The 26,444-nt window shown below is 42.0% G+C and overlaps 1 protein-coding gene across 3 annotated transcripts in view; it reads right to left on the reverse strand.

Moving 5' to 3' along the window:
• The window catches only part of MAP3K13 (mitogen-activated protein kinase kinase kinase 13), a 536,979-nt gene that overhangs the window by 461,200 nt on the left and 49,335 nt on the right, over positions 1-26,444 (reverse strand). Inside the window, exon 1 of one of the 3 annotated variants that reach the window (XM_078680465.1) lies at positions 10,818-11,005. The exons of 1 other annotated variant lie outside the window; for it this stretch is intronic. The gene's annotated coding sequence lies outside the window, so the exon portion shown is untranslated. Of the gene's footprint in view, positions 1-10,817; positions 11,006-26,444 lie in introns of those variants that run through there. One more of the 3 variants, XM_078680461.1, reaches the window with a different exon arrangement.

The following is a 26,444-nucleotide window of genomic DNA, read 5'->3' on the forward strand; positions in this document are numbered from 1 at the left end:
CGACCCAAAAACCTGCTAGTACATCAGCCGGGTTGTGTCTTCAATGATCTTCCATCAAATCAGGATATTGTACAGGATAAATGCGGGAGGCAGCGAGGGTCCTCGGGAGCCCTGTGCTCACGCGGCCATCACGGATGCGCGCGAAGCTCCTCCTCCGAACTGATGCCTTTTGAATGTACATATATAGAACAAACAGAATTTTTGTAATATGTCTTTGTCTCAGATGTTGTTCCTTTGTGAATATGTTTGCACAGTATGAGAGTTAGTATGTTTGAGAGGAATGTAAGGTGAGAAAGGTTGAATGAGAGAATGTGTCTGATATCGCTTGAGTTCTTTATTTGTGGGGGTTATTGAAATAATAATTTATGGAGAAGTAAAAGTATTTGATTTCTTATCTTCAAATATCATTGTAAAGTTTTTCCTGTTATGTATTTGTTGATGAAATAATCAATTTTATAAAAAAAAGAAAAAATAGATAGATTTATACAAATAAAACAAAAAAGAAAGAGAAAAATTGTTTTTTCGAAAAATAAAACACAATCTAAATGAAATTCACTCCTCTTTTTTGGTTTTGTATCTGTGCTGTATATTAGACATTGTTAGCAGAGCTATAGCCAATTTGCAAATTAGATAGGCTTGACAAGAGGTTTTTCACTTTGTATTTACCTATTCCCCCTCGTCTTGGACCTTAAAGAAATAGGGGGTACCTTAGCTTTATAGCAGGGTTGGGGAACAAGCACAGATCATTATGTTTCCATTAAGCGAAGAAACAGGGGTTTGTACGGGTGATTTTGCTCTGCACTATAAGTTCCATGTTTAATTTTGAAATGAAGAAAGTAGGAACAAAAGTTGAACTTGGTAATTCTGGGGCTGAATCGTGAATGCTCCTACTTTAGTGAACAGGATTAGACTCTAGGCAGCTGTTTTTCCTGAAATGTGCTTTTTGCAGTAAATACTAGGACACATAGAGCAATGACTGTCTGCCCATGTTTCTCAAGTTTACTCTCTACAGTTCACACATTAACATGTAGGTTTTCTGAATTATTCTAAGTGTTAAATTCAGCACAGTTTCAGAAAAACCGGAGCACGAACATCTGAGCCTATGCATGGACACTGAAGGCGTTAATGATATGGTACCTGATGGGGGTGACCAGGCATCCCGGATCTGCTGGGACGGTCCCAATTTCTCGCTAGCTGTCCCGGTAGATTTCAGGAAATTAAGCTCATGTCCTGGTTTTTAGAGAGGGTTAACTAAAAACAGGGGGAGGTGATTTTTATGTTTTGCAAAGCAGGATAGGTAGCAGCTGTTATAAGAAAGATATTTCATTAACAGGTATGCAACTTGCTTTGAAAATGGCATTTTATGTATGTTGTTTTTTTTTATAAACAGTTTTATTGCTTTTAGATGTGGTAACAGAACCAGCAATATAGGACGGTACAGTAGGATCAATAATTCCCACCAGATTGAATGATTAATCTCGTTCCGCATGACCCCATAGAATCTCACATGATACAGACATTTAGTAGGATGCATAAATTTAAGCCACAGTACCCAACCACTTGCCCCACACCCTGCGAAACTTCTTCGGACATCCCTGTGCTTCATACATAGGTTTTCCTGTGTAGCACACCAGTCCACCCCCTCCCGCCATTTCTTGAGGCTAGGTGAAGTAGGGCGTTTCCAGTTTGCGGTTATGTCCGTTTTGGCTACAACCATGGCTGTGTTGAAAAACAGTTTTGCATTTCTGAATCTGTCTAGCCCCTCTGTGATCCCCAGGAGTATGTGCCATGGATAATGGGGAACCTCCCACCCCAAGACTTCCGTGAGTTCCTCCTTAATACCCCCCTGAATTTTGCCAGTTGGGGACATGCCCAGACCATCTGAAAGAAATCCGCCGGGTCATAGCCGCAGCGTGTACAGGAGGCGGAGAGATATAGACCAGCCCTATGAAGACGTGCAGGGGTTAAGTAGGTGGCATGCAGGTAGTACAGTTTTATCAGGCAGAATTTAGCAGAGGCAGTAACCATCATAGGCGCCATTAGTGCATCCCTCCAATTCTCCTCTTCCAGTGGACCCATCCATTCTTCCCACTGGTGTCTGAGCCGGTCTAGTGTGGTTGGGGTATTGTTGGTTAGTGTACGGTAAATACGGGAAATGCCCTCTTTCCCAGGTTCCCCAGCATAATCTGTGCCTCGGGTGGGTTGTAGTCAGGTATCGCTGTGCCATCCGATATGTGTGAGTGGAGAGCGTGACAGAGCTGTAGGTACTTGTAGAATTGCGATGAGTGTAGGAATATCTGGCTTGTAACACCTGGAAGGAGTGTACGTGGCCGCTGGCCCACACATCTCTGAGCTGAGAGATCCCAATGAGGTCCCAAGACCGAAATCCCGTTAGTCTCCTTGAGCCATGTACCATGCCAGAGGTGTGTGATGGGTTAACTTCTCTGTTCATTGGGTGTGGCGCAATAATGCCCGCCAGGCCAAGAGCACGGTGCTTGTCACCTCTGGTAATGTATAAGGTATGGGTCTTCCGTACATCATAGACTGAATATGGGGTAATCCCAGCTCACTTAGCTTAAGCCTGTAGGCTGGGTCGGACCATCCCCCGTTGAACCAATCATGTATTGTGAGGAGGCGGGCCGCCAAGTAATATAAATATAAGTTAGTCATCCCCATGCCCCCATAAAAGGACGGGATCCGGCAATGGGTCAGAGCCAAGCAGGTCACCCAGAGGAATTTGGTGGCTGCGCGATCCAGCTCCCGAAACCAAGTCCGCAGGAAGCAGAAGGGGGTGTTCTGAAGCACGTAGAGGAATCTGGGCAGAATCATCATTTTCAACAGTTTGACCCTCCCCAGAGGATTCAGGAGCAGCGTCTGCCATTTGCAGAGGTCCTCCTTTGCTTTTTTCACTAGTGGAGTTATGTTGAGAGACCAGACGAGGTCGGGGAGCAGGGCGACCCAGATTCCCAAATATTTTAACTATTGCCGCCTAGGGGGTATTGTGGATTGCCAATCATAGCACTCCCTTGTTAAATGTAGAGGGACCAGGACTGACTTACTAGGATTAAGTCAAAGGCCGGAGGTCTGCCCAAAGGAATGCAATTTCCGCAGGCAATGAGGGCTGGGTCCGCAAGGAAGATTAAGACGTTGTCTGTGTACACAGCAATTTTGTCCGCTTCCGAGTTGGGCCAATTCCATCATTGAATGCAGTCCTTCGACCGAATCAGACTCGCCAGGGGCTTCATCGCCAAAGCGAAGAGGAGGGGCGAGAGGAGGCAACCTTGCCTCGTCCGTCTACAAATGGGGAACGCCTCTGACAGCACTCCGTTAACTAACACCCGTGCTCGGGGTTGGGCGTGGAGAACCTTCACTAAATTGCACAAGTGGGGTCTGAAATCCATCTCCCTCAGCACGTCATCCAGGTATTGCCAGTTGACAGAGTCAAAGGACTTCTCGAAATCGATGAGAAGCAGTGCCAAATAAGGAGTGAGCAAATGGTGGTGTGCCAAGGCCAGGTGGAGCCGACGGATACAGTGTCTAGTCCCCCACATAGGCATGAACCTGCACTGGTCAGTTTATGTATGTTCTTATTGCCTCTTCTGTGATTCTCTGCTAAGGAGCACTGTCATTCTGTGCGCTGGGTTGAAGTAAAATTTTAGTCCTTCCTCTATTTTTGGGAAATGACCTATTTTTTGGCTTTAAAATGCTGGTCACCCTATACCTGATCCTTCTGTCGGAGGGGATGTGACTCAAATAGGCATGCTTTTCAGACAATCATGAAGTATATCTATTTACAGAAGTGTTGGGTGCCGATCATTAATACTGGAGGCGTCCTTATACACAGTGATCTTTGTTGCTACTGTCTTGGTGTCAGAGTTTTGAGAAAGCAAAACTTTGTAATGTTCTCCGTGATGAAAGATGACATCATGGAGGTGATACTACAGTCCTCAGAGTTCAGCTGCGAACCAGCTGGTCACTCAGAGCAACATTCAGTGAACAGTGACCTGAAACCATATGAGCCAGGCTCCCAAAGGGGGAGTAAAGTGTGTCCTAGAGCTACAAGGGCCTTCAGGATGGTCACATGGGCATATTAAGTAGCTTACCATGGTCCAAGTGGCCGGAGAGAGAGCATCTATCACAGAAAGGAGATTTAGGGGTAGCAGCTGCATTTCTACTGTTTGACAACAGAGGGTGCAAAAGCAGTACAATTGCAAAGAATCTTGTGTTTTCCAGTTTTTACTGAGATGCAAATGTTCCCTTAAGTGACGTTTTATCGGTTATACTTGGTTGCAAATGAAAACCGGAAACCCTGTTTACATCATAAAATGGTTTTCAAAGATTTAGAAAAAAATTACATTTCATTCTGAGAAACAATACTACAATTACAAAAATCTATGCTAAACGTAATACAGAAGTTGGATAAAAATCCACATATTATGATAGCAAAAGACGATAAAGGAGGAGAGATTGTGCTAATGTATAGACAATGGTATCAGATAAAAATGCAACAACTCATCCAAGAACAAATAGCTATAAAGTTGCCAAGGATCTGGGTGCCGGAAATAGAAATAGCTAAACAAATTGCTGTTCTTTTACAAGAGGATAATGACAATACAGGAATACAAGATACTGAAAAATAATATGTCTAGTACAAATGGAAGACATGCATATACTGTATTCTATCCTTGAAATACATAAAGACCTTCAAAATCCACTACAACACCAACTGTGGCTGGACAGGAATTTTTTGTTGTACTTGTAGTAACCTATCTAGACGAACACTTGACAATATTGATTACATTTTTCTCTACTCTGGTCAAGGAAGCAGCAGACATTTTTCCACAAATTGCTAGATATACTGTCAAAGATGGACATATGCTCTTTACTTGTGATGTAATAAATCTGGTATAGAGTCAAAATATCGAGTTTTTAATATCGACTAGACATAATATCGAGTAAAAAATATAGAATGGACATAATATCGACTAGACATAATATAGACTACCAAAATATCGACAAGAAAATTTTAATATCAAATAGAATGGACATAATATCGAATCAAAAATATAGAATGGACATAATATCGACAACAAAAATATCGAATTTAAGGTAAGTTAATATTAGTTTTTATTTTTTGTGTAATATAATTCTGTAGCAGGTTGTGGGTTTATAGGGGAATAGGGTGGGAAGTAATTTAATTATAATTAATTAAATATTTTATTTTTCGTTATTTATTTAGAATTATTTGTTAATTAATTAATTGGTAATTAATTAAAATATAATTGGTAATTAATTGTAATTGATTAATTGATGAATATTTTAATTTTAGTAATTTATTTTCTGTAGCGGGTTGTGGGTTTATAGGGGAATAGGGTGGGAAGTAATTTAATTATAATTAATTCAATATGTTATTTTATTTATTGGTATTTATTTAGAATTAATTATTAATTGGTAATTATTTAAAATATAATTGGTAATTAATTTTATTTGATTAATTGATAAATATGTTAATTTTAGTAATTTATTTTCTGTAGCGGGTTGTGGGTTTATAGGGGAGTAATTTAATTATAATTAATTAAATATGTTATTTTATTTATTGTTATTTATTTAGAATTAATTGTTAATTAATTAATAATTGGTAATTAATTAAAATATAATTTGTAATTTATTGTAATTGATTAATTGATAAATAGGTTACTTTTATTACATTATTTTATGTAGTGGGTTGTGTGTTTATAGGGGAATAGCTTGGGAAGTAATTTAATTGTAAGTAATTATATTTTTTAAATTTTTTTTGTGTCTAATTTTTATTTATTTTTATATTGTAAATTAATTTATTGGTAAATAATTAGTATTAGTAGGTAATTTTTATTATTAGTTCATTTTTATTTGTAATTGTAATTGATTAATTAATATATTTTATAAAAATGTCAAATACTTTAATTATTTTGTAATTGAAATTAATATTTATGTTATTTATATTTACATATGAAGTATTTACTTTCCCTACTATTGCACTCACTGGAGTGGGAATAGTAATTTTTACCCCTACGCTATCCAACGCTTTCCCTACTGTTGCACTCACTGGAGTGGGAATAGTAATTTTTATCCCTACGCGATCCAACGCTTTCCCTACTGTTGCACTCTCTGGAGTTGGAATAGTAATTTTTACCCCTACACTATCCAACGCTTTCCCTACTGTTGCACTCTCTGGAGTAGGAATAGTAATTTTTACCCCTACGCTATCCAACGCTTTCCCTACTGTTGCACTCTCTGGAGTAGGAATAGTAATTTTTACCCCTACGCTATCCAACGCTTTCCCTACTGTTGCACTCTCTGGAGTTTGAATAGTAATTTTTACCCCTACGATATCCAACGCTTTCCCTACTGTTGCACTAACTGGAGTGGGAATAGTAATTTTTATCTCTACGCTATCCAACGCTTTCCCTACTGTTGCACTCCTTGGAGTAGGTATAGTAATTTTTATCCCTACGCTATCCAACGCTTTACCTACTATTGCACTCACTGGAGTGGGAATAGTAATTTTTACTCCTACGCTATCCAACACTTTCTCTACTGTTGCACTCTCTGGAGTGGGAATAGTTATTTTTATCCCTATGATATCCAATGCTTTCCCTACTGTTGCACTCTCTGGAGTGGGAATAGTAATTTTTACCCCTACGCTATCCAATGCTTTCCCTACTGTTGCTCTCTCTGGAGTGGTAATAGTAATTTTTACCCTCTCACTATCCAACGCTTGCCCTACTGTTGCACTCTCTGGAGTTGGAATAGTAATTTTCACTCCTACGCTATCCAACGCTTTCCCTACTGTTGCACTCACTACAGTGGGTATAGTAATTTTTACCCCTACGCTATCCAACGCTTTCCCTACTGTTGCGCTCACTGGAGTGGGAATAGTAATTTTTAACCTTACGCGATCCAACGCTTTCCCTACTGTTGCGCTCTCTGGAGTGGCAATAGTACTTTTTTATCCCTACGCTATCCAACGCTTTCCCTACTGTTGCACTCTCTGGAGTGTGAATAGTAAATTTAACCCTATATGTTTTGTTAATATATATATATATATATATATATATATATATATATATATATATATATATATATATATATATATATATATATATCACTGCTCCAAATTGCCCCTCGGCAAAGGTGCACCCTCCAGCAGCTCGCACAACGGCATTCACCAGGCAAGGCTGGAATTCGTCCTCCGATAGGATTCACAGTTCTCTAGCCGAAAATATATATATATATATATATATATTATTCGTTGTTTGCCCAGAGTGCCTTACGATAGAAAATCACTGTGAAGGCACACCGGAGGCCAATTGATGAATGCACGCAGAGGGAAGATGCAGGAATCTGTGAAAGGCTGCTCACGCCCGGCCTCTGAAGACGAAGCACAAATGCTTCAGAAACGCGTCAGGCCACAGAACTTTTAATGAGGATGGGAAGCCGTCTGCTTGTGAAATAAAAGGTTGTTACTTACCTGATGTGGAGTGCGTCCTCGTATCTGGGCAAACAACGAATAATATATATATATATATATATATATATATATATATATAGGTTTTTAAATGTTTTTTTAAGTTACATTAATTATTTATTAATTTTAAGTTTATTTAAGTATTTTAAGTATGTTTAAATTAATTATATTTATTATTATATTACTTTAAAATTACTTTTAAGATATTTTAAAAATTCGATATTTTGACTGTTTATATTTTTTCCTATCGATATTTTGGAGTCGATATTTTTGTACTTACCTGTTTGTAGATAGGAAGTCGATATTCTGGCATTCTATATTTTTACCTCGATATTTTGGCAAGTCGATATTTTGACTGTCGATATTCTGTCAGTGATCCAATAAATCTATGCAGTAACATTGCACATGAGGACGGTAAAGAAACTATTGAAACTATGATCAGTCAACATCAAATATTTGAAGATAATCAATATTTTTAATGAATATTCTACATGTGATTTTGTACTGCTCATACTTTAAATTTGCTCATAAATATACCTGCAAACAGTGGGTGTAACAATGGACAGCAATATGGTGCCCTCATATTTGAATAGCTTTATGCCTCAAACTGAACAACATTTGATATTGCACCATGCATCATATATTGGTAGCAATACATTACCGATGTATTAGCAATATAGGAACTAAATGAATGCTTCACATTGCATAGTAAAATTTACTTTGAATAAAGGATATTAGGAGTACATCTTTTAGATGTGCGAATATATGTATGAAATCAACAAATCAAAAAATTCAAAAAGGTAGAAATGGGCAACACTGCAAATTTAACACAATATAACCATGAAATCAATTGAGAAAAATAACACAGAGTTTCCACCCGAGACAATCGATATCTAATCCGCCCTATAGTCAATGATTAGGACTGGGAAGAATACGTTCTGAAGAATTTATTTATACTAGGGGGCAAGAAGAAATGTGTCAGAAATTTCGTAGAAGATTCTTCTGAAGACAAATGCACATTAAGAAATAAAACTAAGATTAATGCAATACAGAGAAATCTAGCTTTACAAGCCAAATTAGACACGTTTAAGCAAATTCACTTCAAAATTAGTATGCCTTATTCTTGACAGCCCACAAAATCAGAATATGCAATTATGAAGATAATGCAAACAATGATGATTCTCTAAGAGAATTTTGTGAACTATTACTATAATTTGTGTTTACAGAGAAGAAACATCTGGCTCATATGTTTTTAAAAGCCGATACATCTAGTTATCCCCCAACATATGGCTCGCAAAACCCAAAAACGTAGCTGGCTGATGACTCAACCACATTGGTTATTTTTTTTTTGTCAGGGCTAAACTGTGCAGCCCTCTGTTTCTTTTGAAGTGGAGGATTATGAGGTTTTCCTTATTGGGTTTTACCCATGGTTCCACTCTCACGAGGACCAAGGGCACTGTAAGGCAGGAGCACACGTTTTCAAGTAGCCCAAAATCTGAGGTATTGCGCCTGCATCTCCTTACTGGTGGGGGAAAGACAGAGGTATTCCTTCTGCTCCAGCCTTCTTGCTCTTGTATCAGCAACACTGTCACTGTTCTGCCAGTACTAATGCCTTCTTTTTCCAAGACAGACCAGGAAGTGGAATGACAGTCTGACATTGGCAATGAACTAGCAGAGAACTATGGAAATATCAAAATGATGCCTATGGCATTTTGGAAAAGTGTACTATCATGGCTTTAAATAAACTGCAAAATGTGCTACCTGGAGAATTATGAGAATTTAAAATCCTGCTTGTTGTTAGTGGGCTAGTAATGAGATTGTGGATTTAGATATTTATCTTCACAATTCAGACTGAATGCCATGCAATGTGGAAAATTCCAAATGACTTACAACAGCTGTGATACAGAACCCTGGTCACCTATGGATAACATTTATGGGGAGAGCGGTCAAGTCCCTTGTACAGAGCTCTTTAATTCCAGCCAAATTGGAGCACATTTGATGACACCACGTCCTTTAAAATTCACCATTCAACATAATTCAAACACAACCTTGTGAGGTACCCGTGTATGAATATTATGATCGTTACAATACTAAATCAGACCTCAATGATTTAACATATAAATCTATGCCATGGTTTTCAGTTGCATTTTGGGTGGCCCTCCTCATTCCGACGGACCAACACATGTTGCTAATTGCTGGCAAAAGGGTGTGGGGGGCTGATCCAAAGCTGAATACAGCCATGAAACCAATCAAATACAATACCAAATAAGTGAAGTCGTATTAAGATCTAAAAGAGGTGGTGAACTAAAAAATAAAATGCAACCAAGAGAGTCATGGTGGAGTTCGTTTTTACACACTGGAGTCCCGAAAACCTCTATGTGCTTTTTAGAACATGGGACATTATTCTGTCATGGTTCACATTGTGCTATCAGAAGCTGTAAATGATGTCAAGAAATAAATGGAGTAATATTCATTGAGGACTACATCTTACACATTGGTACGACTGCCAGAGGAATATTTGCTGTTCTCTGTAAGAAAGGTGAGTATTTGTTCATACATTTGTTCTACATAGTACTACACGTGGTGGATATGAGGATTTTTATTTCTATACGCTTATACATGTTGCTGTTCCACCCATGGACAGCAGCTTGCAGTAAATCAAAACTATATCCCACACATACTCATGTTCGGGGATATTTGTTGAGTTAATATTTAAAATGTGAATGTCCCCACAAAAATACAAAAGGTAGAAATGGGCAACACTGCAACTTTAACATAATGTACCCAACAGCAGACAATAAACAGTCAAGTTGATTTGTGATGATTTAAACTGAAGGTCCTTATTTATGTACAAGAGCAGCAGCCTTTAAGCTGAACACTGAGCCAAGCGTAATTTACGTGTTTAGAGGAAACTCCAATTGAGTTATGCTACAGAAAGAAAATCACGCACTTATATGTGCAGTAACTAGCACTGAAAAACAAAAAGCGTGATGCTTTCACCTAAACGAACAGCAAAACCCCTTTCTGTGTTCTTTAGTTTTAAAACAGTGCAGCTCAAAACAACACTGCAAACATTTACTCACTATTCGAAAGTGATCCGTGTTATAGTAAAATCACTTAATTATCAATATACTGACTTGGTGGCTAATCTTGGCGGTATAAAAACTCAATAAAAGGCACGTTTTCCACTGCAGGCGAAGGGGCTTTGGATGTAAACAGATGCGGGGCTTTATTATTGCCATTCCAGTAGACGTGACTGCTCATATGACTAACTATCAAACTGTGTGCAAGTCCGAGAAGTTAAGCGCACCTTCTTTTTAGTTGTGCTGCACGAAGAGATGTTGCTAGAGGGTTCCTGCCGGCTTCGTCGTATATGGGGTCACCGAGAGGAAGAACTCGGGCCCTAGGCTATGACTCATCACTCCCAGGCAATCGAGGAATTCCATCTCACCTGCCACGGGACCAGCTCCCTCTAGGTGTTCGTTTACTTCCTGATTCACATCATCACAGGGGAGTCAGCAAATGCAATCGCAGGTAACACCAAAGCCCGTCGGGCTACAGAAAGCAGGGCTCCGATTGGCAGCGCTTGAAGGGTCAATTATTTGCACATGGAAAGTGCAAAAATGCACGTCTGCAAACTTGCCTTTAACAACAGATTTGAAGGCTGTTGAGATTATACACAGACTGAAAAATTGAATGGCATTTGACTTGCCAGAGATAGGTCACCAAACAGCTCTGTTTAGAGACTTGCTTTTCTGCCAACTGTAGAGAAAAGTGGAATAACGCTAACAAGTTGATTGCTTAAATCTATTGAGTGAGGACATATTGCACCATGATCTATCACAAGGAAGTTAAACAATGAAACTGTGAGAGGCACCATCGATCAAATGAGTATTAATTTCCCAGAAGATTGGCCATTACTTTTTTTTAAATTTCATTTACACCCCAGATAAAAAGACTATAAGAGCCAAGTGATCACGACTGCTGGTCGGTCAAAACGCATTACGAATGATTTAAGACAGAAGAAATATTTTTTCTGCATCTACCTCGTCTGCCTGAGTGTGCTTTATTGGTGTTTCGGAGATTTTATATATTTAACCTTATGGTTTTTCTCACTCCCTCATTTGACCTACCCCAGCAACGCCGACACAGTGCACAGAACAGATGGCCCTGCAGCAAGAAGTGACTCGGGGAATTTTGAAGGCAACCTGCTGCTCGCAGCAACTACTAACTGAGGTATCAGTATTTCCCGAAGACCACCGGTAACCATGGGAACGATTTGGAGAGGACAGAGACATTGATGCTCTAATGGGCGCCCAGTCTCGTATTTGACTGCCCCCACTCCCTGTCTCCAACATGGCGAATGGTAGCTGCAGCCTACACAGGGACCAAGACGAATGCTGTTTGTTTGCAGAAATCTTGAGCTTCCCAACTTACCCGGAGCCAGCACCGACCTTATGGTTTTTCTCACTCCCTCATTTGACCTACCCCAGCAACGCCGACACAGTGCATGCTGAGATCTGAAGTCCAATATACCTGGCTTGGACTCCTATCGGTCAGTCGACAGCTGCAGGGGGAGGAGACTGTGGTGCGGGCGGGTACTTTACACGGGTCAAGAATTACAGGGAAGTACTCTCAACAGCGTTGGGCGCTGAGGAAGGCAATCTACGCCGAAATGCATTCGCCGCCGCTGGGACTTCTGCAAATAAATGTGTGTCCTGTTCTGAACCCCCCGTGTGGCCTCTGCTCTTTTCTACAGGGAGGGAGTTCGCTTCATATATATATATATATATATTACAGCTCCAGTCCTTTAGACCTTTACCCAGCCGGGTCAGGAACAAAGACACAGCACTCCCGGGCTCAATTCAAACAGCGGAGGTATTTTATTCAGGCAAACGCGTTTCGGGACAGCGTCCCTTCGTCAGTGGTTCAACAATGGATCACGCAGTTTCATGTTTTTAAATGAGACGCCAGAATTGGTGATAAACATTGAAAACGGACTAGAACGTCCACAATAACATAGCGCCATCTTAGACTGGTTTCAATCTATGTTTTCGGCGTGGTAAATCACAGTATTTGTTAATATTTACATTTCAACATTTTGCCGTGTATCGGCCTATGCACGAAAAAGCCCGTTTTCATATTTTCGTTCATGTAAGGGAATTCACTCTTACGATAGGGATTTGTGGTGTGAATTATTCAGTAGTCTCAATGACAATCATGGCCCATCGACCTTGATACAGTTTCAACTGGAATTTACCTCAGACTAGATCTTGCCGTGTATCGGCACTGGCAGCCTTCATGGCTGCATACATTCGCACTACTACCCCGAGTATTACCCGAACCATTATATCTGGATCAAATTATTACATGATAAAAGTCTCATTATTGTATATTACCCACCACCCATCTCAAATATTCAAACCTTCATGTGTATACAATCATTTCACATTTTCTAAATTGTTTCAGTTCATATATTCTCTTATCACAGTTTCTCAGTCCAGAAATTATTCCAACTTGCACGTACTTTTACAGTTCATATCTCCCCTTATCCAAGGTGAGTTGCCATCTCCTCTCCCATGTTCAGGCCCCCTGGTGCCTTCGTTTCTAAATCAATAATGTAACGCGATTCAAGCCTTCCAAGGGTCTGCAATCTGGTGCCTCCCCTGATATTTTCCGGTACACAGTCTAAGCAGAAATACCTAAGTAGATCTCTGTTACTATTGTGCTTGATCGCAAAGTGTCTAGCGACAGGGTATGTAAAGTCCTTGTTCATAATCGCTCTCATGTGTTCTAAGATTCTTAATTTTACAGAATTGATTGTGCTGCCAATATATTTCAGTTGGCAGGGGCACTGTAAACAGTAAACTACATGATCCGTCTGACAGGTCATGAATTTGCTGATTTTCTTTTCACCTCAACAGCCTCTTACTTTGTAGGTGAGTGTGCGTTTGCTGAAGGCACACGCTTTGCACTTCCCGCATGGAAAGAAACCTTTAGCTTCCTTCAACGTGCCTTTGGTGTTTCGTACAGGTTCTAAATGGCTGTGGACCATGTGGTCCCTTAGGGATCTTGCCTTCCTAAAAGTAAATTGAGGGGTGGCAGGTATGTCCGACCCCACAATATGATCTGTCTTTAGGATATGCCAATGTTTTGACATGATTGTCCTTAGTTTAAAGGAGTTCTCTGAGTAAGTTGTTACCATGTGAAACTTCCCTTCCACTTTGGGCTTTTCTTTCTTTTGGAACAGTGCATCGCGTGGCAGGGCCTTAACACGATTAAGGGTGTCCTGTAAAAGTTTTGGTCTATAACCCCTTTCCTCAAACCTGTCCATACTTTCTCTGACTGCTAGAACAAAGTCCTCCTCATGGGTACAGTTTCGTTTCAATCTAAGAAACTCCCCATAGGGGATACTATTGATCAGTTTACGGGGATGACTACTGGTGGCAAACAGCACACTATTTCCGGCTGTTGGTTTCCGATACAGGGAAGTTGATATTTTCCCACCCTTTATGGATACCTGTAGATCCAAGTAATTAACTTGTGATTCACTGATGTCTCCCGTAAACCTAAGATTGCAGTCATTATGGTTTAACGACCCAATATACTCTCGTGCTTCGTCTACGGACCCATCCCATACCAGAAACAGGTCGTCAATGTACCTGTGCCAGGTCACCACTTTGTTGTTCCATGTGGCTTTATCTGGACCCCAGGCTTCCTGCTCCTCCCACCAGCCCACGAATAAATTCGCGTAGCTGGGGGCGAAGCAGGAACCCATCGCCGTGCCCGACCTCTGTCTGTATAGAGTGTCCTGGAAAAGGAATATGTTGTTGTTTAGACAAAATTCCACTAGTTCAAGTATCATCTTGTTATGCATAGCAAATTTTAGTGATCTTTTTCCCAAAAAATATGCAATGGCATTTATTCCCTGACCATGCTCTATGCACGTATATAAACTTGTTATGTCCAATGTTATCATTACATAGGAGGGTTGCCATGTCAGACTTTCAATCTTCTCAATGAAGTCTGTCGTGTCTCGGATATAAGACTTAAGTTCCAAAACAAATTCGAAGAGATAGAGGTTTAAAAACTTTGAAAGGTTTTCTGTTAAACCTCCTATGGAGGAGATAATGGGTCGTCCTGGTGGTTTATCCATATTTTTATGGACCTTAGGTAGGTGGTAAAAGGTTGGTATGGTGGGGTTGGTGGTCTTCAAGAATAGGTACTCTTCTAAGTCCAGCATTTGTTTGCCATGCCACTTTTTCAAAAGTTCATGGAGAATTACAATGCTTGTTAGATATTCTTTTTTGTCAATTTGAGTGTAACAGTTAGTGTCTTGTAGCTGACATTTTGCTTCCTCAATGTAGTCGTCGCGTGACATGATGACAACATTTCCTCCTTTGTCGGAGGGTTTGCAAACCATGGTCTTGTCTTCCGCCAATGTTTTTATTGCTATTCTCTGGTCCTTCGTGATGTTGAATGTATTGGGTCCATTATTTATAGTTCTCATGGCCATCAGGTCCCTGATGACCGCCTCAGAGAATATATCAATGGCATCCGTTGCGGTTTGAGGTACAAATTTCGATGATAGCTTAAGTCCACTAGTTGGAGCCTCTTGTTCAACGTCCACATTTGCTAGTCTCTGTGTGAGAGAGTTATCAGAAATGTTTTCATCGTGTTCATTGCCCTCTCGCAAGTTTTCCAAGAGTTCACATGTGGTTAAGTCATTTACACTCAACAAATCAGTTCCCTTCTTGTTGCCCCGTAGGTACTTCATCTCTTTGGCTGTTGGTTTCACCTTAAAGTATTTGTGCAGCTTAATCTTCCTGACAAATTTATAGAGATCGATCCTCGTTTGTGTGTATTCCATCTGCGTGTTCGGGCAGAAGGTCAGTCCCAATTTTAAGACTGCTTCCTCACTCAAGGATAGAGCTCTATTTGACAAGTTGACAATCGTTAGGGAATCATTCTGTGTTACCATCTTTGGCCTCTCTTGCTTCTTGTTGTCCGTGAGGTTGTATCGGCCTTTCCTCTGCCCCTTCCTCTTCCAGCCACCTCTTCTTGTTTGTCTGCCTCCTCCGGTGGTTTGTTTTTTCCACCCCTTAACCAACTGTGTCGGATGACTTTGAATTCCTGATGAAAAGGAGTCTTCTTTTGTGGAGTAGGTGGACTTGTGGTTTCATCCCCAGAGGCTTCGCTCAGATTAATATCTGATTCCGATGTTTCGACTCTAGATTCAGGTGGCTTCTGATCTTTCTTGGCCAATTCTTTCCGTGGCTGATCATATTTTTTAGCAAAGGTGAGTACTCTGCCCATGGCATAATCCCGCTCATCTCGATCGAATTTTTCCTGCTTTCTCATTTTGATTTTTAATTCGTATTTTTGCAATCTTTTTTTCATGGATGCTCGGAGTCGTTCTTGTTCTTCCTTGTCGGTGTTTTTCTGTAGTTCTTCCTCCATTACTTCTATTTCCTTGACCGTCCTATCCCGGTCACTCCATGCAAATTGCACCAAGATTTCAATCATTCCTTTGCAGGATAAGGCAATGTGAGCAGCCCAAGCTTCCAGCAGGAGAGGATCGGGATTTTCATAGGCAGGTATGGTAAATATTCGTAATCCCCTAGGTACACGTTGCACTTCAATGTATCCTTGGAGTGATGTACCCTCCCACCACTTCCTCAGTTCTCTTTCGTAAAGTTTTTCTAACTTCTGGAACTGTGTGGCCAGGATGTTAGTACCTTCCGTACTGGCCTTCGGTGGTGGTTTAGTAATGTCCGGGTTTTTGTTTTTAAACATATCCCCAGCTGCATCCCTGCGTTCACTCATGTTGAACATTTTGCGGCTTTATGTTGGTCAGGCGGTCCGATCCCGGACCCTCGCCTGCCCCCTCCTTTGCTGATATTACAGATTGAGCCCTCGACACACCTCCAAATAATTAACAGTTTTGGGATACCGGGTAAGGTTTAGAGAGATATGAGAATTGTGGCTTACCGCTTCACGTCGCGGAATTTCCCTTCTTTTATCAGTCTCTCGTTTTGTCCTCACATGTTTTTTCAGAGTTCCGGTTAATAAATCATGTTTTCCCAAATCAAATCCAACGGACTCCGGAGAATCACTTCTTTTACTCCTCGTTCGTGGATGTCGGTGGTGCACCCCCGTTAAAAGATTCTGGCTCCAGTTTGCACCGTTGCGAGGGTCACTCTTTATGTCGCGAGCCAGAATATATATATATATATATATATATATATATATATATATATATATATATATATATATATATATATAGTGACGGTCTAGTTGCCGAGATGGGGGCAGAGACCGGAAGCGGAAGGGCGGCCATGCCAGTTAGCGGCCGGCACCTGAGGCAGTGAGAGCGCTCCCCGGCGCTCCGAGAAATAAAGCCAATACTTACAACTTAAAGCGGGCTCTGCGTAGTTATTGTGCGTATAAGGAACACTTCTATAAATGGCGACGAGGCGGGACACCAGCAGCGACGAGGACCCACGGACAACGCACAACGAAAGCAGGGACGGAAAGTGAAAAAAAAAAGAAAAGGCGCGAACGCATCTCGGAGCGCGGCAGCGGGTGCGATCCACAGTATAAAAGACACTGAACGATACTGAAGCCAAAAAGACACCGCGCGAAGCGGCGAAACACCGAGCTGTGGAAAAAAATAAATACATAACAAGTAAATAAACAGCGGAGAGAAGGCACGTGCAGGGGGCTACTCGAACTAAACGAGCACACGGGGCAAAGAGCACGACAAGCGCAGATGGCAAGCATTAACCCAAGCATCCCCAGGTTCTTAAGGGGCTACAACACCAGGGGTCGCCGGCCCCGCCGGCCCGCCCCCCAGCCGACCCGCCCCCCTGCCCCGGAAGCTGTCCAGCTGCTTCCGGGTCACGGGGGAGGCATCAGCCTATCGGTGGTGGGGGAGCGCCGCGCGTATCATCGACCCGCGACACACCCCCACCACCGAGAGGCCGGGGGAGGGGCGCCGCACCGCCATGTGGGCGGGAGGGCCGAGCGGCCCCCCATTTTCAGGTAAGACGCCCCCGGCCTCAACAGTGCAAGGAAGGGGGAAAGGCAGCAAACCTGGAACTTCAAGGGGCAGCAGGAAGCAGCGAAAACAGCCAAGCCCAGAGGGGAGGTACAGGAGAGATGCAGGCGCCAGGCAGCCCGCCCAACGGAAACGGTCAAGCCCGAACTGAGCAGAGGGGCAACAAAAGAATGGCTACACCCGCCACATCGCTCACCAGCATGGTGCCTTTCCTGCCCAAGAGGGGAGAACCAACGATGCCCTGGGAGGACTGGAAAAGGTACTTCCTTAATTACTTGGCGGCCCTAGAGGATGAAGGCGACGCTGAATACTCCAGCCCGAGGAGGAAGAAAATACTCCTGCACTTTGGGGCCGGAAGGAATAAGAGTCTACGACAACATCGTAAAAGTAACAAGGGACGCTAGGGACACATATGTATTCCAACATGCGATAGACGACCTATATACGCATTACAGACCAGTAGTATGTGTGGCTATAGACCGGTGCAATTTCTTCCAGAGGAAGCAGGAGTGTGGGGAGACTATAGACGAATACGTGGCAGCATTGCAGAAATTGGCCTTGACGTGCAAGTTTGGTGCCCTACATCATGAACTAGTGAGAGATCAAATCATCATGCACACATCCAACTCAACAGTGCAAGAAAAGTAGTGGGTAAATAAAGATGCGCCTCTCAAGGAGGTATGGGCCTTGGTTAAGAAAGCGGAGTTATCCAAGAGGTGCACGGAAGCAGCCAGAAAAGATGCGGGAAGCAAACAGACAGTATGCAGAGTGATGGTGCACAACAAAGGCGACAAAACCAAGCAATCGGGGCCACCCAGAAACCAATATGTAAAAAGAAGCCAGCAGAGCACAGGAACACCACAGAAGACTAGCGGAGAAAGGAGAACGAGTTGCTACAGGTGTGGGAGCACCTCGCACGTGGGAAACGACAAAGTGTGTCCAGCATTCAGAGCTAAATGCGCATTCTGTGGCATATACGGACATTACGAAAAAGTCTGTAGACAGAAGCCCAAAGGGGCAGCAGTCAGGTACATTGACCAAGGTAGTCCTGATGAGTAAGAGGTGCAAGGAGGAGAAGAGTACCTAGAAGAAGTGCTGTACATAGCGGACCAAGTGTTGGATGTGGACTGCAGAGGGTCCAGCAAACCGGTACTCCATATGAAAATAGGGGGAGTGAAGGTCGACATAGTAGCAGACTCAGGAGCGCCCATCACGATTGTGCAGAAGAAAGTATGGGAAGAAAAGTTCCTAGAAGTAATAAAAGAGGAACTATGTCCAATGGATTTGAGACCCGTCACCTACACAGGGCAAAGGATACCCATGCTGGGATATTGTCCCTTGGTGTTCGAATTCAGAGGTCGCCAAGCCAACTGCAAACTCTATGTAGCAGAAAAGGGGCCTTCCGTGCTTGGATGGAAGGACCAAGGTGCCCTAGGGATTCAACTCAACCCAGGAGGGGTGGCGAAAGTGATGCTGATGGACACGGAACGTGGATACGAGGGAGAAGCATGGAAAAGAGAGTACCCTGAAGTATTCAGTGGGCAGATAGGAAAACTGGCAAAGTTCACGCACATGATACACTTGAAGGAAGGAGCCAAACCCGTGTGCCACAAGGTTCGAAATATACCGTTCCGAAGCCGACAGGCGGTACAAGAAGAATTAGAAAGATTGGAGAAAGGAGGCATAATACAGGCCATCGAAAGTGCTGAATGGTTATCGCCTTTGGTGGTGGCGCAAAAACCCAATGGGAAGGTGAGGCTGTGCGTGGACCTCAGAGAACTCAATAAAAACATACTGGTCGACAAATTTCCCCTGCCGCGCATACACGAGATGCTTACGAAAACTAAAGGAATAAAATGGTTCTCGACGGCCGACCTGTCCTCGGCATACCATCAAGTATCTTTACATCCCTCATGCAGCCACCTCACATCCTTCATAACACCATTCGGATGTTACAAATTCGTGAGGATGCCATTTGGGCTAGCGTCAGCAGCGGCAGTATTTCAAAAACTGATGTACAAACTGTTCCAAAAAGTGGAAGGAGTACAGTACTTCCAGGATGATATACTCGTGATGGGGAAGTCTGAGTCGGAACACAATGACAAGTTACATGCAGTACTGATGATACTAAAGAACAACGGACTCACGGCTGAGTGGGCGAAATGTAGATTCGGGGTACCCTCAGTGACGTACCTAGGACATGAAATAAGTGAGAAAGGAATCGAACCGAAGAAAGCCAACGTGGAGGCGATAAAGGACGCTCCAGCCCCTTCTAGAAAAGAGGACGTAAGGTCATTCCTTGGGATGGCGGAATTCTATAGCAAATTTATTCCGCATTTTGCCACAAAAACACACCACCTACGTCAACTACTGGAGGAGAGAAACGGGTTCAAATGGGACAAGGAGGAACAGGAAGAGTTTGAGGCCTTGAAAAAGGAAATGAGCGAAGTCATACCCCTCAAAGGTTTCGACCAGTCAGCAGAATCCATACTCACCACGGATGCCAGCGACAGAGGCCTGGGGGTGGTATTGATGCAAAAAGCAAGCAATGGAGAGGTATCCACGATCTGCTTCGCATCCAGATCCCTGGCCCCAAACGAAGAAAAGTTTAGCGTCATAGAAAAAGAGATGTTGGCAGTGGTGTGGGCAATGGAACGCTACAGACAATTCCTGTGGGGAGCTAAATTCTTGGTGCGTACGGACCACAAGCCTTTGATAAAAGTACTGAACTCGAATGGACATGCGCATGCTACCCCGAGGATAGCGAAGATGACACTAAGACTCCTGGACTATGTATATGAGGTGGAGTACATACCAGGACCCAAGAATAGAGTGGCAGACTTTTTGAGCAGGGCGGCAGCCAAGGAGAGCGCGGATGAACAGGAACCCCCCGGATGGGAAGGGTACATGGTAGCGACCATGCAGGATATGGAGCAAGTCATCAGTGAACAGGAGTGGACGGAAGCATACAGACAAGACGACGCCCTAGAAGCAGTCAAAGGATATGTGACGCATGGATGGCCAGAAAAGACACATCTAGACAGCCAGATGAGGAATTACTGTGAGGTGAGAGAGGAACTGTCGATAGGGGAGAACCCTACGTTCCTGATGAGAGGTGACAAAGTCATTCTTCCCCAAAAGTTGGTGGAACACCTGTTGGCGATTCTGCATGAAGGGCACCAAGGGATCACGAAAACCAAAGCGCTGGCGAGGCAGGCGTACTGGTGGCCAGCGATTGACGCCCAGGTGGAGAAATACGTGGGGACGTGCGAGCCATGTTCCAGGGCGGACAAATCCCAAATAATGATAAGACCCCAATTGGGCAAGTTTCCAGTTCCCAGCAGCCCATGGGAAATGGTCACTATTGACTTTATAGGGCCCATTTTGAATGGTGAAGGAGTCCAGAAATACGCCATAGTGATGGTGGACAGATATTCTAAGTGGCCGGAGGTGGAAGTAAGAGAAACGGTGGACACTGAAGCGGTGCTATCATTCCAATGCCATATTTGTGAAGGAAGGGATACCCAAGGTCATAACGTGTGACAATGGTCCACAGTTTGTATCAACGAAGTGGGAGGCATTCATGACCAGAAATGGGATAGAAGTGAAGCACACTCCCATCTACCACCTGGCAGGTAACGTACTGGCAGAAAGGTTCAACCGTGTCATAATGGGAACCATCTAGGCAGCGATCAGTGCAGGGCAAGATTGGGAAAAGGAACTACCAAAAATGCTATGGGCATACCGCATCACGCCGGGGAGCACCGGCTATAGCCCCTTCAGAGTGTTGAGGGGAAGAGAACCGTTTACCAGCGTGTAAACACATGGTAGTGCAAAGCAAGTGGTCTCTAGCAGTGGTAAAGAGGAACCTGGAAAGAGCACAGGAAGTATACACAGAACACTACAACAAAAGGCGCAGTGCACGAGAAGTGGAGTTGGAGAAAGGAGACTGGGTGAGAGTGAAAGTAGCAACGTTAAAAAGGAAAGGCGAAAGTAAGTTCACGCCACCCCTCAAGGTCATTGAACCTTATGCCCGGTCAGCACTGTTCAGCGATGGCAAAGTATGGTCACAAGACAGGAGGGCAAGGTGCAACAAAATCCTAAAATGGGAGACAGAAACTGAAAGAGGAGCAGAACTTGAAGAGGAAGTGCAAGGTCTAGCAGGGGGAGGTAGAAGAGAAGAGCAAAGAGAGGAGAATGAGACTGGCAACATCTGGGACGATGAGGACATAAGAACCAGAGAAGGGACGACTCAGAAGGAGAGAGAGAAAGACTCCAACGAGGAGAAACGAGCTTCGGGCGTTGGAAGCCAGAGGGAGAAGTATGGGCATGAGACCCCCCATAGATCGAATGTTAAAGAGAGCAAAATGGAGGTGGTGAGATTGAGAGCCGGCAGAGTCGTAAGAGTCCCTAAAAAGTTCGAGGACTTTTCCATGAGCATAAAGTAAGACTATTCCTTACATATCATTTGTTGATATGCATAAAGGGGGGAGATATGTAGTGACGGTCTAGTTGCCGAGAAGGGGGCGGACACCGGAAGCGGAAGGGCGGCCATGCCAGTTAGCGGCCGGCACCTGAGGCAGTGAGAGCGCTCCCCGGCGCTCCGAGAAATAAAACCAATACTTACAACTTAAAGCGGGCTCTGCGTAGTTATTGTGCGTATAAGGAACACTTCTATAATATATATGTATATATATATATATATATATATATATATATATATATATTCACTGAAAAAACCATAGGTTATAGACCATATATAGTTAGGAATTAGCATTTAAAAAACCTTATTTTACTCACCCAAAACCATTGAAATTCCATATATAGTTAGTTGCACTAACTATATATCGCGCACCCGCAATCCACTGCTGATGATGTCACATATTACATCATTCATGACATGGTCAGTGACATCACTGATGACATCACTGATGACATCTCAAATGACATCACTGATGACATCACTGATGACAACATCCAGTGACTGTATGTTTCTGTAAAGTTAAAATGTGTCTTACATATTGAAGAATGAGTGGAAGTATAAGTGTCTGGACAAAGGATTTAGTAGGTGCATGACTGAATGTATGAGTGAGTGATTAAATGTGTCTCACTGAGTGCATGGGTTAGTGACTAAAGTGTCTTAATTTGTGCATCATTATGTCTGTTGTTCTGTAAACTGCTGCATGTGTTGATCAGTAGCTATATGATTAACTATATGGGTTACTGATTGATTGTCCAAGTATTTGTATGGGAGACTGAGTGTGTGTGTGGCTGGCTGGGAGGTGTGTGACTCTGTGCAGATCAATGTGTACTTGTATCAATGATTGTATAACAAGGTAAGTATGTGTTAGTATATGTTTGAAAATGTAAGGTGCTCTATGTTTAACTGTATAGACAAGAAAATGGAAGTGTCATTGATTCTTTACAGGACTGACTAGGTGTGTGAGTAACTCCATGGATGAGTGGCAGACTGTGAGTGTCTGTATAGGTGTATGAGTGCATATGATAGTGTTGTAAAGATGAGTGATTGTATGTATGAATGATTGTATGGGTGAATGAGTGAAGGTGTGTGTAGACGTAGGAATCAGTGAGTGCGTATGTAGTAACTAGTATTGGTGTGTCAATGGTTTCAAAAATTATACTCTGTATTTAACACTGGGTGAAACAGAGGTTATAATAAAATGTGAGGAGATGCATTGTATTGTCACATGAATGATATCATCAGTGATGTGGTAATTGATGTCAAATGAGATGTCATCAGTGATGTCATCAGTGATGTCATTTGAGATGTCATCAGTGATGTCATCAGTGATGTCACTGACCATGTCATGAAAGATGTAATATGTGACATCATCAGCAGTGGATTGCGGGTGCGCGATATATAGTTAGTGCAACTAACTATATATGGAATTTCAATGGTTTTGTGTGAGTAAAATAAGGTTTTTTAAATGCTAATTCCTAACTATATATGGTCTATAACCTATGGTTTTTTCAGTGAATTTTCAAGGTTTTGTAAATGCTAATTCCTAACTATATATGGTCTATAACCTATGGTTTTTTCAGTGAATTTCATTGGTTTTTTAACAGCTAATATCTGTAGCTGTAAAATGTATTCTTCTTTAAATCCAAAAATATATTTTATATGTTTATTAATAATTTTTTTTTAAAATATTTTTTTTTCTTCGCTCCCGCTTCGCGAATCTGGAAGCTTCCCGTTAGCTGACCTTGATGCCGCGAAATAGACCGCGAGCCGGTAAACGTTCCTTTACCGCAACTGCCGCATTAGAAAACAACATCGTGACGCCTCCCGTCCGCATGATGTTTCGCGTTGTCGCGTGATACGTCATATGACGTGCTACGTTAGCGAACTGGTACGCGAACTGAGGCACAAAGCGCAGGTTTCTGGAAGCAAACCGGGAGGCGGCGCAAAGCGCGTAACGTAAACAAAGCAGGTCATGTGACTTGGTAATAACACTTTTCATTGGTTCATTTCACTTTTGGTTTCCTAATGATGTAAGACTAGGTCATATAATCTAAAATGAACACTTTTCATTGGTTGAGAACTATTGTTTTTCCCAAATGATGAAAATCCCTCCTTCTTTCCTCACTCTGACTTTCATCATTGTGAGAGAAAGACCCTTTGTTACCAGTGAGCAATGGCTTCTTTAGTAGCTTCAGCTGGTGCTTCCCCACCACCTCCACCACATCCAAGGAAGAGAGGACCACCTGCTGAAGTTATAATTCAGCAAGAAGAGGAAGAAGAGGAAGAGGAGGAAGAGCACGAAGAGAGGCAGTTTTTGCCTGAGGAGCCCAGGACGTCTCACCGGAAAGAAAACTTCATTTGGCAATTTTTTAAAATTCCCAAAGGTCAGAAAAAAGTAAATGCAAGATACGTAACTTGCCTTATATGTCAAGATAGACTGTCCAGAGGGACCGAGAAAAAATACAGTTTCGGAAACTACACAATGCATCGCCATATGACTAGGTGGCATCCTAACAACTACAATGCTGCACAGTTTCGTAACGACCTAGATAATCTCCCTATTATGGCCAGAAGATCTGTTGTACCGGAAGTAACGGGACCAGAAGGCAGGGAGATGGTGCCAAATATACAAATGAGATTTGGTGAAGTAAAACAAGTCTGCATACATTGCAGTGGATTCATTTGCTACAGAGAAAGTAGCATCACTCTGATCAACAGAGCTATTGACAATCATATGCAAGTTTGTACGAAACGCCCCAAATAATAAATTCTTTTTTTTTTTGTTGCTCCTGTTGAGCCCTTTACAATGAATCGTTTTCGTTCCCCCCCCCGAAAAAAAACCACAAAAAATATAAAACCGTTCAGAAAAATTCAAAAAAAGTAAAAAAATGTTCAGAAAAATAATAAAAAAAATATAAAACAACAAAAACAATAAAAAAAAAAGTTCTTTTCAGAACTACCTCCCCGTTATTAAAAAATTGGTACAATATTTGGAACTGTGCCAACCTCTATTTCTCTTAGTTCGCTTCCCAGTTCGCTCGCCGGTACGCGAACCGGGAGCGAACCAAAAATTTTTTTTTTTAAAAAAGAACAGTAAGTATAAGGGAAGGAAACAGACAGTTATGTTAAAAGAAAGACAGCTATAGGGGAGTAAACTAGAGATACTATTACCCGTAATCCACTGCTGATGATGTCACATATTACATCATTCATGACATGGTCAGTGACATCATCAGCAGAGGATTGCGGGTAACAGTATCCCTAGTTTACTCCCTATAGCTGTCTTTCTTTTAACATAACTGTCTGTTTCCTTCCCTTATACTTACTGTTCTTTTTAAAAAAAAATTTTTAGATCAGTCAGAAACAGTGAAAGTAATGAAATATAAAAGACTACGTAGAATATGAGCACTGTATGCAACAACTTTGACACTTACAGAAGCCTCACCTTCTCCATGCCTCCTACACAGTTCTACATGTACATCATAAATGCAAACAGAACAGAATTAATTATACATGTTAAATGGTTTATTTTTGCTGTTCTCAGAATGTATCAAATTTCACTAAAACAGTGACTTGAAGGTATTCATCATATAACAGCGGGGAAAAAAAAACACAATCAAAATGATTGTGTTTAAAAAACCCATACAACATAACAAATCAGAATTCAGAACTCCTTAAAGTTAACTTACTTTCCATGACGGCGAAGGATGTCCTATGAACAGCTTACACTCTGTTGTGCTGTTATTACTTTCAACCCGCCACTTTCTGAAAGAAAACCTCCATCGTTTTCAAAAACATGTTACATACAATAAATTACTTCTCGCTCTCTACCACACGTTTCCACAAGGCCAAATCGTGTCTGAGCCATTTATAACTCTTAGAATTCTTTTAAGCCAATCCCGTCATGTTGTATTTCCGCAACTTTCACAATTAAAATGTTGAAGATCATTTTCACAATCCTGGACTAGTAATATCTTCCCCTTCTTGCTCAATCATGTTCTACATTTCCTATCACACTGATACTGCTTACTATGAAGCAGACTTACACTACCTTTATGACTAGTACAATTATTTAATTCTCTACATCACTTTTAATCACAAAGAAATGTAAAACAGTAGACAGCATTGCAGACTTACATTCCCTCTACTCCATGTTTTGATTGGCTGCTTCAATTAGCTTATAAAAAGAAACAGTTTTTCTGAACTCATTCAAAGTGCACGTATTTCTCCATGACGTCCAGTGTTATGGTAAGAAGTTATGTCTCTGTACTACACTTATCCTCAAGGCCAAATCGTGTAGGAGCCATTAGAACTTCTTGAAATTCCTCAGAGCACATCCCGATATTCTTTCCCTAAAATTTTGGTTTTAAAAACACCAGGTAAGAGTTTTTAAG

Source organism: Lissotriton helveticus, chromosome 3_1 (genome assembly GCF_964261635.1).
Source record: "Lissotriton helveticus chromosome 3_1, aLisHel1.1, whole genome shotgun sequence".
Classification (NCBI taxonomy): domain Eukaryota; kingdom Metazoa; phylum Chordata; class Amphibia; order Caudata; family Salamandridae; genus Lissotriton; species Lissotriton helveticus.